The following is a 14,817-nucleotide window of genomic DNA, read 5'->3' on the forward strand; positions in this document are numbered from 1 at the left end:
CCGCTCTCTGGAACTGTTTATTTCATCCACCGCACCTGCTGTTCTGCCATCAGTGTCCGACAACAGCGCTTCATCATCGGATATCTGCCGTGAAATACCGCTCTCTGGATCTGCTCTGTTCTGGCAGGTAATCAGGGAGATTTTAAGTAGATGAGTGTCCGGGAATAGTGCACGGCACTCGGGCAGGTCACGCCGCGTAACCCGCCCCATATCCCGGTTCCCGAACCCGCTTTTCCGCCCAAAGTTGTCCGAAGATGCTTAGGCCCAGCTGGGGAACGCTCCCCACGAAGCCCGGGTCTCAGCCCTGGAGCCCTGTGTTTCCGAAAACCAGGTTTCTGAAATCTGCGACCTGGTGGCCCAGTGATGTCAGCTGGAACTTTTTTTTTCCGGTCCGCTCAAAATTCTCCAGGCATTTTCTGAGCTTTCCTTCACATATTCCGACTTTTACTTAGTTTCTGACGGAGCCAAAAAAGTCCGGGTTTTTTTGCCCTCCTTATCGTCCCGACTGGAAACTTTAACTCCGTATTTTAAGTCAGAAAATTAAAGTTCTTTTCATCCAGGAGACCGACCCTTCCTTCAAAGCGTCCCAAGTGGTCCTTCGTCATCGGATATCTGTCGGGAAATACCGCTCCATGGAACTGTTTATTTCATCCATCCGCTGCACCTGCTGTTCTGCCATCAGTGTCCGTGAACAGTGCTTCTTCATCGGATATCAGCCGGGATCTCACGCTCTCTGGAACTGTTTAATTCATCCATCCACTGCACCTGCTGTTCTGACATCAGCATCCGAGAATAGTGTCCCGTACTGGGACATGGTCTGGGATCTCCCGCTCCATGGAACTATGTTCTGTTTATTTCCTTCATCCACTGCACCTGCTGTTCTGACATCAGCATCCGACAATAGTGTCCCGTACTGGGACATGGTCAGGGATCTCCCGCTGTCTGGAACTGTGTATTCATCCATCCGCTGCACCTGCTGTTCTGCCATCAGTGTCCGTGAACAGTGCTTCTTCATCGGATATCAGCCGGGATCTCACGCTCTCTGGAACTGTTTAATTCATCCATCCACTGCACCTGCTGTTCTGACATCAGCATCCGAGAATAGTGTCCCGTACTGGGACATGGTCTGGGATCTCCCGCTCCATGGAACTATGTTCTGTTTATTTCCTTCATCCACTGCACCTGCTGTTCTGACATCAGCATCCGACAATAGTGTCCCGTACTGGGACATGGTCAGGGATCTCCCGCTGTCTGGAACTGTGTATTCATCCATCCGCTGCACCTGCTGTTCTGCCATCAGTGTCCGTGAACAGTGCTTCTTCATCGGATATCAGCCGGGATCTCACGCTCTCTGGAACTGTTTAATTCATCCATCCACTGCACCTGCTGTTCTGACATCAGCATCCGAGAATAGTGTCCCGTACTGGGACATGGTCTGGGATCTCCCGCTCCATGGAACTATGTTCTGTTTATTTCCTTCATCCACTGCACCTGCTGTTCTGACATCAGCATCCGACAATAGTGTCCCGTACTGGGACATGGTCAGGGATCTCCCGCTGTCTGGAACTGTGTATTCATCCATCCGCTGCACCTGCTGTTCTGCCATCAGTGTCCGTGAACAGTGCTTCTTCATCGGATATCAGCCGGGATCTCACGCTCTCTGGAACTGTTTAATTCATCCATCCACTGCACCTGCTGTTCTGACATCAGCATCCGAGAATAGTGTCCCGTACTGGGACATGGTCTGGGATCTCCCGCTCCATGGAACTATGTTCTGTTTATTTCCTTCATCCACTGCACCTGCTGTTCTGACATCAGCATCCGACAATAGTGTCCCGTACTGGGACATGGTCAGGGATCTCCCGCTGTCTGGAACTGTGTATTCATCCATCCGCTGCACCTGCTGTTCTGCCATCAGTGTCCGTGAACAGTGCTTCTTCATCGGATATCAGCCGGGATCTCACGCTCTCTGGAACTGTTTAATTCATCCATCCACTGCACCTGCTGTTCTGACATCAGCATCCGAGAATAGTGTCCCGTACTGGGACATGGTCTGGGATCTCCCGCTCCATGGAACTATGTTCTGTTTATTTCCTTCATCCACTGCACCTGCTGTTCTGACATCAGCATCCGACAATAGTGTCCCGTACTGGGACATGGTCAGGGATCTCCCGCTGTCTGGAACTGTGTATTCATCCATCCGCTGCACCTGCTGTTCTGCCATCAGTGTCCGTGAACAGTGCTTCTTCATCGGATATCAGCCGGGATCTCACGCTCTCTGGAACTGTTTAATTCATCCATCCACTGCACCTGCTGTTCTGACATCAGCATCCGAGAATAGTGTCCCGTACTGGGACATGGTCTGGGATCTCCCGCTCCATGGAACTATGTTCTGTTTATTTCCTTCATCCACTGCACCTGCTGTTCTGACATCAGCATCCGACAATAGTGTCCCGTACTGGGACATGGTCAGGGATCTCCCGCTGTCTGGAACTGTGTATTCATCCATCCGCTGCACCTGCTGTTCTGCCATCAGTGTCCGTGAACAGTGCTTCTTCATCGGATATCAGCCGGGATCTCACGCTCTCTGGAACTGTTTATTTCATCCATCCGCTGCACCTGCTGTTCTGACATCAGCATCCGAGAATAGTGTCCCGTACTGGGACATGGTCTGGGATATCCCGCTCTCTGGAACTATGTTCTGTTTATTTACTTCATCCACTGCACCTGCTGTTCTGACATCAGCATCCGAGAATAGTGTCCCGTACTGGGACATGGTCTGGCATATCCCCGTCTCTGGAACTATGTTCTGTTCATTTCCTTCATCCAGTGCACCTGCTGTTCTGCCATCAGTGTCCGACAATAGCGCTTCATCATCGGATATCTGCCGTGAAATACCGCTCTCTGGATCTGCTCTGTTCTGGCAGGTAATCAGGGAGATTTTAAGTAGATGAGTGTCCGGGAATAGTGGGCCGTTCTGGGACTTGGTCTGGGATATCCCGCTCTCTGGAACTATGTTCTGTTTATTTCCTTCATCCAGTGCACCTGCTGTTCTGCCATCAGTGTCCGACAATAGCGCGCCGTTCTGGGACTTGGTCTGGGATATCCCGCTCTCTGGAACTATGTTCTGTTAATTTCCTTCATCCAGTGCACCTGCTGTTCTGCCATCAGTGTCCGACAATAGCGCTTCATCATCGGATATCTGTCGTGAAATACCGCTCTCTGGAACTGTGTATTAGTCCGTCCGCTGCACCTGCTGTTCTGACATCAGCATCCGAGAATAGTGCGCCGTTCTGGGACATGGTCTGGTCTCTGCCGCTCTCTGGAACTCTGTATTCATCCATGCGTTACACCTGCTGTTCTGACATCAGCATCCGAGAATTGTGTCCCGTACAGGGACATGGTCTGGTCTCTGCCGCTCTCTGGAACTCTGTATTCATCCATGCGTTACACCTGCTGTTCTGACATCAGCATCCGAGAATAGTGTCCCATACAGGGACATGGTCTGGTCTCTGCCGCTCTCTGGAACTCTGTATTCATCCGTCCACTGCACCTGCTGTTCTGCCATCAGCATCCGAGAATAGTGCCCCGTACTGGGACATCAGCCAGGACGCACCGCCGTCATCTCGTTCGTTCGCTCAGTCATCCATCCACGAAAGCTACCGATCAGCCACAGTGCCCGGAATGATGCCTCCTGCCGGGGTAGCGTCCGCTTGCTCCCCGACAGCCAGTTCTGCATGAGGCTCCGGTTCTTCCACCCCCGCCACTGTCCGAGGGTGTCCGAAAATACTGAGGTCTGAGTCGGATCCGAACCGCACAACCACACGGTCTTCACGACTGGAGGCCTATGTTTCTAAAAACCGGGTTTCAGGAATCTGCGACCTGGTGGCCCAGTGATGTCGGCTGGAACTTTTTTTTTCCGGTCCGCTCAAAATTCTCCAGGCATTTTCTGAGCTTTCCTTCACATAGTCCGACTTTTACTTAGTTTCTGACGGAGCCAAAAAAGTCCGGGTTTTTTTGCCCTCCTTATCGTCCCGACTGGAAACTTTAACTCCGTATTTTAAGTCAGAAAATTAAAGTTCTTTTCATCCAGGAGACCGACCCTTCCTTCAAAGTGTCCCATACAGTGCTTCGTCATCGGACATCGGCCGGGATCTCCCGCTCTCTGGAACTGTGTATTCATCCATGCGGTACACCTGCTGTTCTGCCATCACTGTCCGGGAATAGTGTGTCGTTCTGGGACTTGGTCTGGTCTCTGCCGCTCTCTGGAGCTCTTTATTCATCCATCATGTACACGTGCTGGTCTGCCATCACTGTCCGGGAATAGTGTGTCGTTCTGGGTCATGGTCTGGGTTCTGCCGCTCTCTGGAACTCTTTATTCATCCATGCGGTACACCTGCTGGTCTGCCATCACTGTCCGGGAATAGTGTACCGTTCTGGGACTTGGTCTGGTCTCTGCCGCTCTCTGGAGCTCTTTATTCATCCATCCACTGCACCTGCTGTTCTGCCATCACTGTCCGGGAACAGTGTGCCGTTCTGGGTCATGGTCTGGGATATCACGCTCTCTGGAACTCTTTATTCATCCATCATGTACACCTGCTGGTCTGCCATCACTGTCCGGGAATAGTGTACCGTTCTGGGACTTGGTCTGGTCTCTGCCGCTCTCTGGAACTCTTTATTCATCCATGCGGTACACCTGCTGTTCTGCCATCACTGTCCGGGAACAGTGTGCCATTCTGGGTCATGGTCTGGGATATCACGCTCTCTGGAACTCTTTATTCATCCATCATGTACACCTGCTGTTCTGCCATCACTGTCCGGGAATAGTGTGTCGTTCTGGGTCATGGTCTGGGATATCACGCTCTCTGGAACTCTTTATTCATCCATGCGGTACACCTGCCGTTCTGCCATCACTGTCCGAGAATAGTGTGTCGTTCTGGGACTTGGTCTGGTCTCTGCCGCTCTCTGGAGCTCTTTATTCATCCATCCACTGCACCTGCTGTTCTGCCATCACTGTCCGGGAATAGTGTGTCGTTCTGGGACTTGGTCTGGTCTCTGCCGCTCTCTGGAACTCTTTATTCATCCATGGGGTACACCTGCTGGTCTGCCATCACTGTCCGGGAACAGTGTGCCGTTCTGGGTCATGGTCTGGGATATCACGCTCTCTGGAACTATGTTCTGATTATTTCCTTCATCCACTGCACCTGCTGTTCTGCCATCAGTGTCCGACAACAGCGCTTCATCATCGGATAACTGCCGTGAAATACCGCTCTCTGGATCTGCTCTGTTCTGGCAGGTAATCAGGGAGATTTTAAGTAGATGAGTGTCCGGGAATAGTGGGCCGTTCTGGGACTTGGTCTGGGATATCACGCTCTCTGGAACTATGTTCTGTTTATTTCCTTCATCCAGTGCACCTGCTGTTCTGCCATCAGTGTCCGACAATAGCGCGCCGTTCTGGGACTTGGTCTGGGATATCCCGCTCTCTGGAACTATGTTCTGTTTATTTCCTTCATCCAGTGCACCTGCTGTTCTGCCATCAGTGTCCGACAATAGCGCTTCATCATCGGATATCTGTCGTGAAATACCGCTCTCTGGAACTGTGTATTAGTCCGTCCGCTGCACCTGCTGTTCTGACATCAGCATCCGAGAATAGTGTGCCGTTCTGGGACATGGTCTGGGATCTCCCGCTGTCTGGAACTGTGTGTTCATCCATACGTTACACCTGCTGTTCTGACATCAGCATCCGAGAATGGTGTGCCGTTCTGGGACATGGTCTGGGATCTCCCGCTGTCTGGAACTGTGTATTAGTCCGTCCGCTGCACCTGCTGTTCTGACATCAGCATCCGAGAATAGTGCGCCGTTCTGGGACATGGTCTGGTCTCTGCCGCTCTCTGGAACTCTGTATTCATCCATGCGTTACACCTGCTGTTCTGACATCAGCATCCGAGAATAGTGTCCCGTACAGGGACATGGTCTGGTCTCTGCCGCTCTCTGGAACTCTGTATTCATCCATGCGTTACACCTGCTGTTCTGACATCAGCATCCGAGAATAGTGTGCCGTTATGGGACATGGTCTGGGATCTCCTGCTCTATGGAACTGTTTACTTCATCCATCCACTGCACCTGCTGTTCTGCCATCAGTGTCCGACAATAGCGCTTCTTCATCGGATATCAGCCGGGATCTCACGCTCTCTGGAACTGTTTAATTCATCCATCCACTGCACCTGCTGTTCTGCCATCAGTGTCCGACAATAGCGCTTCTTCATCGGATATCAGCCGGGATCTCCTGCTCTATGGAACTGTTTACTTCATCCATCCACTGCACCTGCTGTTCTGCCATCAGTGTCCGACAATAGCGCTTCTTCATCGGATATCAGCCGGGATCTCACGCTCTCTGGAACTGTTTAATTCATCCATCCACTGCACCTGCTGTTCTGCCATCAGTGTCCGACAATAGCGCTTCTTCATCGGATATCAGCCGGGATCTCACGCTCTCTGGAACTGTTTAATTCATCCATCCACTGCACCTGCTGTTCTGCCATCAGTGTCCGACAATAGCGCTTCTTCATCGGATATCAGCCGGGATCTCACGCTCTCTGGAACTGTTTATTTCATCCACCGCACCTGCTGTTCTGCCATCAGTGTCCGAGAACAGCGCTTCATCATCGGATAACTGCCGTGAAATACCGCTCTCTGGAACTGTTTATTTCATCCACCGCACCTGCTGTTCTGCCATCAGTGTCCGACAATAGCGCTTCTTCATCGGATATCAGCCGGGATCTCACGCTCTCTGGAACTGTTTATTTCATCCACCGCACCTGCTGTTCTGCCATCAGTGTCCGACAACAGCGCTTCATCATCGGATAACTGCCGTGAAATACCGCTCTCTGGAACTGTTTATTTCATCCACCGCACCTGCTGTTCTGCCATCAGTGTCCGACAACAGCGCTTCATCATCGGATATCTGCCGTGAAATACCGCTCTCTGGATCTGCTCTGTTCTGGCAGGTAATCAGGGAGATTTTAAGTAGATGAGTGTCCGGGAATAGTGCACGGCACTCGGGCAGGTCACGCCGCGTAACCCGCCCCATATCCCGGTTCCCGAACCCGCTTTTCCGCCCAAAGTTGTCCGAAGATGCTTAGGCCCAGCTGGGGAACGCTCCCCACGAAGCCCGGGTCTCAGCCCTGGAGCCCTGTGTTTCCGAAAACCAGGTTTCTGAAATCTGCGACCTGGTGGCCCAGTGATGTCAGCTGGAACTTTTTTTTTCCGGTCCGCTCAAAATTCTCCAGGCATTTTCTGAGCTTTCCTTCACATATTCCGACTTTTACTTAGTTTCTGACGGAGCCAAAAAAGTCCGGGTTTTTTTGCCCTCCTTATCGTCCCGACTGGAAACTTTAACTCCGTATTTTAAGTCAGAAAATTAAAGTTCTTTTCATCCAGGAGACCGACCCTTCCTTCAAAGCGTCCCAAGTGGTCCTTCGTCATCGGATATCTGTCGGGAAATACCGCTCCATGGAACTGTTTATTTCATCCATCCGCTGCACCTGCTGTTCTGCCATCAGTGTCCGTGAACAGTGCTTCTTCATCGGATATCAGCCGGGATCTCACGCTCTCTGGAACTGTTTAATTCATCCATCCACTGCACCTGCTGTTCTGACATCAGCATCCGAGAATAGTGTCCCGTACTGGGACATGGTCTGGGATCTCCCGCTCCATGGAACTATGTTCTGTTTATTTCCTTCATCCACTGCACCTGCTGTTCTGACATCAGCATCCGACAATAGTGTCCCGTACTGGGACATGGTCAGGGATCTCCCGCTGTCTGGAACTGTGTATTCATCCATCCGCTGCACCTGCTGTTCTGCCATCAGTGTCCGTGAACAGTGCTTCTTCATCGGATATCAGCCGGGATCTCACGCTCTCTGGAACTGTTTAATTCATCCATCCACTGCACCTGCTGTTCTGACATCAGCATCCGAGAATAGTGTCCCGTACTGGGACATGGTCTGGGATCTCCCGCTCCATGGAACTATGTTCTGTTTATTTCCTTCATCCACTGCACCTGCTGTTCTGACATCAGCATCCGACAATAGTGTCCCGTACTGGGACATGGTCAGGGATCTCCCGCTGTCTGGAACTGTGTATTCATCCATCCGCTGCACCTGCTGTTCTGCCATCAGTGTCCGTGAACAGTGCTTCTTCATCGGATATCAGCCGGGATCTCACGCTCTCTGGAACTGTTTAATTCATCCATCCACTGCACCTGCTGTTCTGACATCAGCATCCGAGAATAGTGTCCCGTACTGGGACATGGTCTGGGATCTCCCGCTCCATGGAACTATGTTCTGTTTATTTCCTTCATCCACTGCACCTGCTGTTCTGACATCAGCATCCGACAATAGTGTCCCGTACTGGGACATGGTCAGGGATCTCCCGCTGTCTGGAACTGTGTATTCATCCATCCGCTGCACCTGCTGTTCTGCCATCAGTGTCCGTGAACAGTGCTTCTTCATCGGATATCAGCCGGGATCTCACGCTCTCTGGAACTGTTTAATTCATCCATCCACTGCACCTGCTGTTCTGACATCAGCATCCGAGAATAGTGTCCCGTACTGGGACATGGTCTGGGATCTCCCGCTCCATGGAACTATGTTCTGTTTATTTCCTTCATCCACTGCACCTGCTGTTCTGACATCAGCATCCGACAATAGTGTCCCGTACTGGGACATGGTCAGGGATCTCCCGCTGTCTGGAACTGTGTATTCATCCATCCGCTGCACCTGCTGTTCTGCCATCAGTGTCCGTGAACAGTGCTTCTTCATCGGATATCAGCCGGGATCTCACGCTCTCTGGAACTGTTTAATTCATCCATCCACTGCACCTGCTGTTCTGACATCAGCATCCGAGAATAGTGTCCCGTACTGGGACATGGTCTGGGATCTCCCGCTCCATGGAACTATGTTCTGTTTATTTCCTTCATCCACTGCACCTGCTGTTCTGACATCAGCATCCGACAATAGTGTCCCGTACTGGGACATGGTCAGGGATCTCCCGCTGTCTGGAACTGTGTATTCATCCATCCGCTGCACCTGCTGTTCTGCCATCAGTGTCCGTGAACAGTGCTTCTTCATCGGATATCAGCCGGGATCTCACGCTCTCTGGAACTGTTTAATTCATCCATCCACTGCACCTGCTGTTCTGACATCAGCATCCGAGAATAGTGTCCCGTACTGGGACATGGTCTGGGATCTCCCGCTCCATGGAACTATGTTCTGTTTATTTCCTTCATCCACTGCACCTGCTGTTCTGACATCAGCATCCGACAATAGTGTCCCGTACTGGGACATGGTCAGGGATCTCCCGCTGTCTGGAACTGTGTATTCATCCATCCGCTGCACCTGCTGTTCTGCCATCAGTGTCCGTGAACAGTGCTTCTTCATCGGATATCAGCCGGGATCTCACGCTCTCTGGAACTGTTTATTTCATCCATCCGCTGCACCTGCTGTTCTGACATCAGCATCCGAGAATAGTGTCCCGTACTGGGACATGGTCTGGGATATCCCGCTCTCTGGAACTATGTTCTGTTTATTTACTTCATCCACTGCACCTGCTGTTCTGACATCAGCATCCGAGAATAGTGTCCCGTACTGGGACATGGTCTGGCATATCCCCGTCTCTGGAACTATGTTCTGTTCATTTCCTTCATCCAGTGCACCTGCTGTTCTGCCATCAGTGTCCGACAATAGCGCTTCATCATCGGATATCTGCCGTGAAATACCGCTCTCTGGATCTGCTCTGTTCTGGCAGGTAATCAGGGAGATTTTAAGTAGATGAGTGTCCGGGAATAGTGGGCCGTTCTGGGACTTGGTCTGGGATATCCCGCTCTCTGGAACTATGTTCTGTTTATTTCCTTCATCCAGTGCACCTGCTGTTCTGCCATCAGTGTCCGACAATAGCGCGCCGTTCTGGGACTTGGTCTGGGATATCCCGCTCTCTGGAACTATGTTCTGTTAATTTCCTTCATCCAGTGCACCTGCTGTTCTGCCATCAGTGTCCGACAATAGCGCTTCATCATCGGATATCTGTCGTGAAATACCGCTCTCTGGAACTGTGTATTAGTCCGTCCGCTGCACCTGCTGTTCTGACATCAGCATCCGAGAATAGTGCGCCGTTCTGGGACATGGTCTGGTCTCTGCCGCTCTCTGGAACTCTGTATTCATCCATGCGTTACACCTGCTGTTCTGACATCAGCATCCGAGAATTGTGTCCCGTACAGGGACATGGTCTGGTCTCTGCCGCTCTCTGGAACTCTGTATTCATCCATGCGTTACACCTGCTGTTCTGACATCAGCATCCGAGAATAGTGTCCCATACAGGGACATGGTCTGGTCTCTGCCGCTCTCTGGAACTCTGTATTCATCCGTCCACTGCACCTGCTGTTCTGCCATCAGCATCCGAGAATAGTGCCCCGTACTGGGACATCAGCCAGGACGCACCGCCGTCATCTCGTTCGTTCGCTCAGTCATCCATCCACGAAAGCTACCGATCAGCCACAGTGCCCGGAATGATGCCTCCTGCCGGGGTAGCGTCCGCTTGCTCCCCGACAGCCAGTTCTGCATGAGGCTCCGGTTCTTCCACCCCCGCCACTGTCCGAGGGTGTCCGAAAATACTGAGGTCTGAGTCGGATCCGAACCGCACAACCACACGGTCTTCACGACTGGAGGCCTATGTTTCTAAAAACCGGGTTTCAGGAATCTGCGACCTGGTGGCCCAGTGATGTCGGCTGGAACTTTTTTTTTCCGGTCCGCTCAAAATTCTCCAGGCATTTTCTGAGCTTTCCTTCACATAGTCCGACTTTTACTTAGTTTCTGACGGAGCCAAAAAAGTCCGGGTTTTTTTGCCCTCCTTATCGTCCCGACTGGAAACTTTAACTCCGTATTTTAAGTCAGAAAATTAAAGTTCTTTTCATCCAGGAGACCGACCCTTCCTTCAAAGTGTCCCATACAGTGCTTCGTCATCGGACATCGGCCGGGATCTCCCGCTCTCTGGAACTGTGTATTCATCCATGCGGTACACCTGCTGTTCTGCCATCACTGTCCGGGAATAGTGTGTCGTTCTGGGACTTGGTCTGGTCTCTGCCGCTCTCTGGAGCTCTTTATTCATCCATCATGTACACGTGCTGGTCTGCCATCACTGTCCGGGAATAGTGTGTCGTTCTGGGTCATGGTCTGGGTTCTGCCGCTCTCTGGAACTCTTTATTCATCCATGCGGTACACCTGCTGGTCTGCCATCACTGTCCGGGAATAGTGTACCGTTCTGGGACTTGGTCTGGTCTCTGCCGCTCTCTGGAGCTCTTTATTCATCCATCCACTGCACCTGCTGTTCTGCCATCACTGTCCGGGAACAGTGTGCCGTTCTGGGTCATGGTCTGGGATATCACGCTCTCTGGAACTCTTTATTCATCCATCATGTACACCTGCTGGTCTGCCATCACTGTCCGGGAATAGTGTACCGTTCTGGGACTTGGTCTGGTCTCTGCCGCTCTCTGGAACTCTTTATTCATCCATGCGGTACACCTGCTGTTCTGCCATCACTGTCCGGGAACAGTGTGCCATTCTGGGTCATGGTCTGGGATATCACGCTCTCTGGAACTCTTTATTCATCCATCATGTACACCTGCTGTTCTGCCATCACTGTCCGGGAATAGTGTGTCGTTCTGGGTCATGGTCTGGGATATCACGCTCTCTGGAACTCTTTATTCATCCATGCGGTACACCTGCCGTTCTGCCATCACTGTCCGAGAATAGTGTGTCGTTCTGGGACTTGGTCTGGTCTCTGCCGCTCTCTGGAGCTCTTTATTCATCCATCCACTGCACCTGCTGTTCTGCCATCACTGTCCGGGAATAGTGTGTCGTTCTGGGACTTGGTCTGGTCTCTGCCGCTCTCTGGAACTCTTTATTCATCCATGGGGTACACCTGCTGGTCTGCCATCACTGTCCGGGAACAGTGTGCCGTTCTGGGTCATGGTCTGGGATATCACGCTCTCTGGAACTATGTTCTGATTATTTCCTTCATCCACTGCACCTGCTGTTCTGCCATCAGTGTCCGACAACAGCGCTTCATCATCGGATAACTGCCGTGAAATACCGCTCTCTGGATCTGCTCTGTTCTGGCAGGTAATCAGGGAGATTTTAAGTAGATGAGTGTCCGGGAATAGTGGGCCGTTCTGGGACTTGGTCTGGGATATCACGCTCTCTGGAACTATGTTCTGTTTATTTCCTTCATCCAGTGCACCTGCTGTTCTGCCATCAGTGTCCGACAATAGCGCGCCGTTCTGGGACTTGGTCTGGGATATCCCGCTCTCTGGAACTATGTTCTGTTTATTTCCTTCATCCAGTGCACCTGCTGTTCTGCCATCAGTGTCCGACAATAGCGCTTCATCATCGGATATCTGTCGTGAAATACCGCTCTCTGGAACTGTGTATTAGTCCGTCCGCTGCACCTGCTGTTCTGACATCAGCATCCGAGAATAGTGTGCCGTTCTGGGACATGGTCTGGGATCTCCCGCTGTCTGGAACTGTGTGTTCATCCATACGTTACACCTGCTGTTCTGACATCAGCATCCGAGAATGGTGTGCCGTTCTGGGACATGGTCTGGGATCTCCCGCTGTCTGGAACTGTGTATTAGTCCGTCCGCTGCACCTGCTGTTCTGACATCAGCATCCGAGAATAGTGCGCCGTTCTGGGACATGGTCTGGTCTCTGCCGCTCTCTGGAACTCTGTATTCATCCATGCGTTACACCTGCTGTTCTGACATCAGCATCCGAGAATAGTGTCCCGTACAGGGACATGGTCTGGTCTCTGCCGCTCTCTGGAACTCTGTATTCATCCATGCGTTACACCTGCTGTTCTGACATCAGCATCCGAGAATAGTGTGCCGTTATGGGACATGGTCTGGGATCTCCTGCTCTATGGAACTGTTTACTTCATCCATCCACTGCACCTGCTGTTCTGCCATCAGTGTCCGACAATAGCGCTTCTTCATCGGATATCAGCCGGGATCTCACGCTCTCTGGAACTGTTTAATTCATCCATCCACTGCACCTGCTGTTCTGCCATCAGTGTCCGACAATAGCGCTTCTTCATCGGATATCAGCCGGGATCTCCTGCTCTATGGAACTGTTTACTTCATCCATCCACTGCACCTGCTGTTCTGCCATCAGTGTCCGACAATAGCGCTTCTTCATCGGATATCAGCCGGGATCTCACGCTCTCTGGAACTGTTTAATTCATCCATCCACTGCACCTGCTGTTCTGCCATCAGTGTCCGACAATAGCGCTTCTTCATCGGATATCAGCCGGGATCTCACGCTCTCTGGAACTGTTTAATTCATCCATCCACTGCACCTGCTGTTCTGCCATCAGTGTCCGACAATAGCGCTTCTTCATCGGATATCAGCCGGGATCTCACGCTCTCTGGAACTGTTTATTTCATCCACCGCACCTGCTGTTCTGCCATCAGTGTCCGACAACAGCGCTTCATCATCGGATAACTGCCGTGAAATACCGCTCTCTGGAACTGTTTATTTCATCCACCGCACCTGCTGTTCTGCCATCAGTGTCCGACAATAGCGCTTCTTCATCGGATATCAGCCGGGATCTCACGCTCTCTGGAACTGTTTATTTCATCCACCGCACCTGCTGTTCTGCCATCAGTGTCCGACAACAGCGCTTCATCATCGGATAACTGCCGTGAAATACCGCTCTCTGGAACTGTTTATTTCATCCACCGCACCTGCTGTTCTGCCATCAGTGTCCGACAATAGCGCTTCTTCATCGGATATCAGCCGGGATCTCACGCTCTCTGGAACTGTTTATTTCATCCACCGCACCTGCTGTTCTGCCATCAGTGTCCGACAACAGCGCTTCATCATCGGATAGCTGCCGTGAAATACCGCTCTCTGGATCTGCTCTGTTCTGGCAGGTAATCAGGGAGATTTTAAGTAGATGAGTGTCCGGGAATAGTGCACTGCACTCGGGCAGGTCACGCCGCGTAACCCGCCCCGTATCCCGGTTCCCGAACCCGCTTTTCCGCCCAAAGTTGTCCGAAGATGCTTAGGCCCAGCTGGGGAACGCTCCCCACGAAGCCCGGGTCTCAGCCCTGGAGCCCTGTGTTTCCGAAAACCAGGTTTCTGAAATCTGCGACCTGGTGGCCCAGTGATGTCAGCTGGAACTTTTTTTTTCCGGTCCGCTCAAAATTCTCCAGGGGATTTTAGGGCTTTGCGCCACATATTCCGACTTTTACTTAGTTTCTGACGGAGCCAAAAAAGTCCGGGTTTTTTTGCCCTCCTTATCGTCCCGACTGGAAACTTTAACTTTTTTTTTAAGTCAGAAAATTAAAGTCTTTTTCATCCAGGAGACCGACCCTTCCTTCAAAGCGTCCCAAGTGGTCCTTCGTCATCGGATATCTGTCGGGAAATACCGCTCCATGGAACTGTTTATTTCATCCATCCGCTGCACCTGCTGTTCTGCCATCAGTGTCCGACAATAGCGCTTCTTCATCGGATATCTGCCGGGATCTCACGCTCTCTGGAACTGTTTATTTCATCCATCCACTGCACCTGCTGTTCTGACATCAGCATCCGAGAATAGTGTCCCGTACTGGGACATGGTCTGGGATATCCCGCTCTCTGGAACTATGTTCTGATTATTTCCTTCATCCACTGCACCTGCTGTTCTGACATCAGCATCCGAGAATAGTGTCCCGTACTGGGACATGGTCTGGCATATCCCGCTCTCTGGAACTGTGTATTCATC

This window comes from Gasterosteus aculeatus, unplaced genomic scaffold (assembly GCF_964276395.1).
Source record: "Gasterosteus aculeatus unplaced genomic scaffold, fGasAcu3.hap1.1 HAP1_SCAFFOLD_33, whole genome shotgun sequence".
Lineage (NCBI taxonomy): Eukaryota > Metazoa > Chordata > Actinopteri > Perciformes > Gasterosteidae > Gasterosteus > Gasterosteus aculeatus.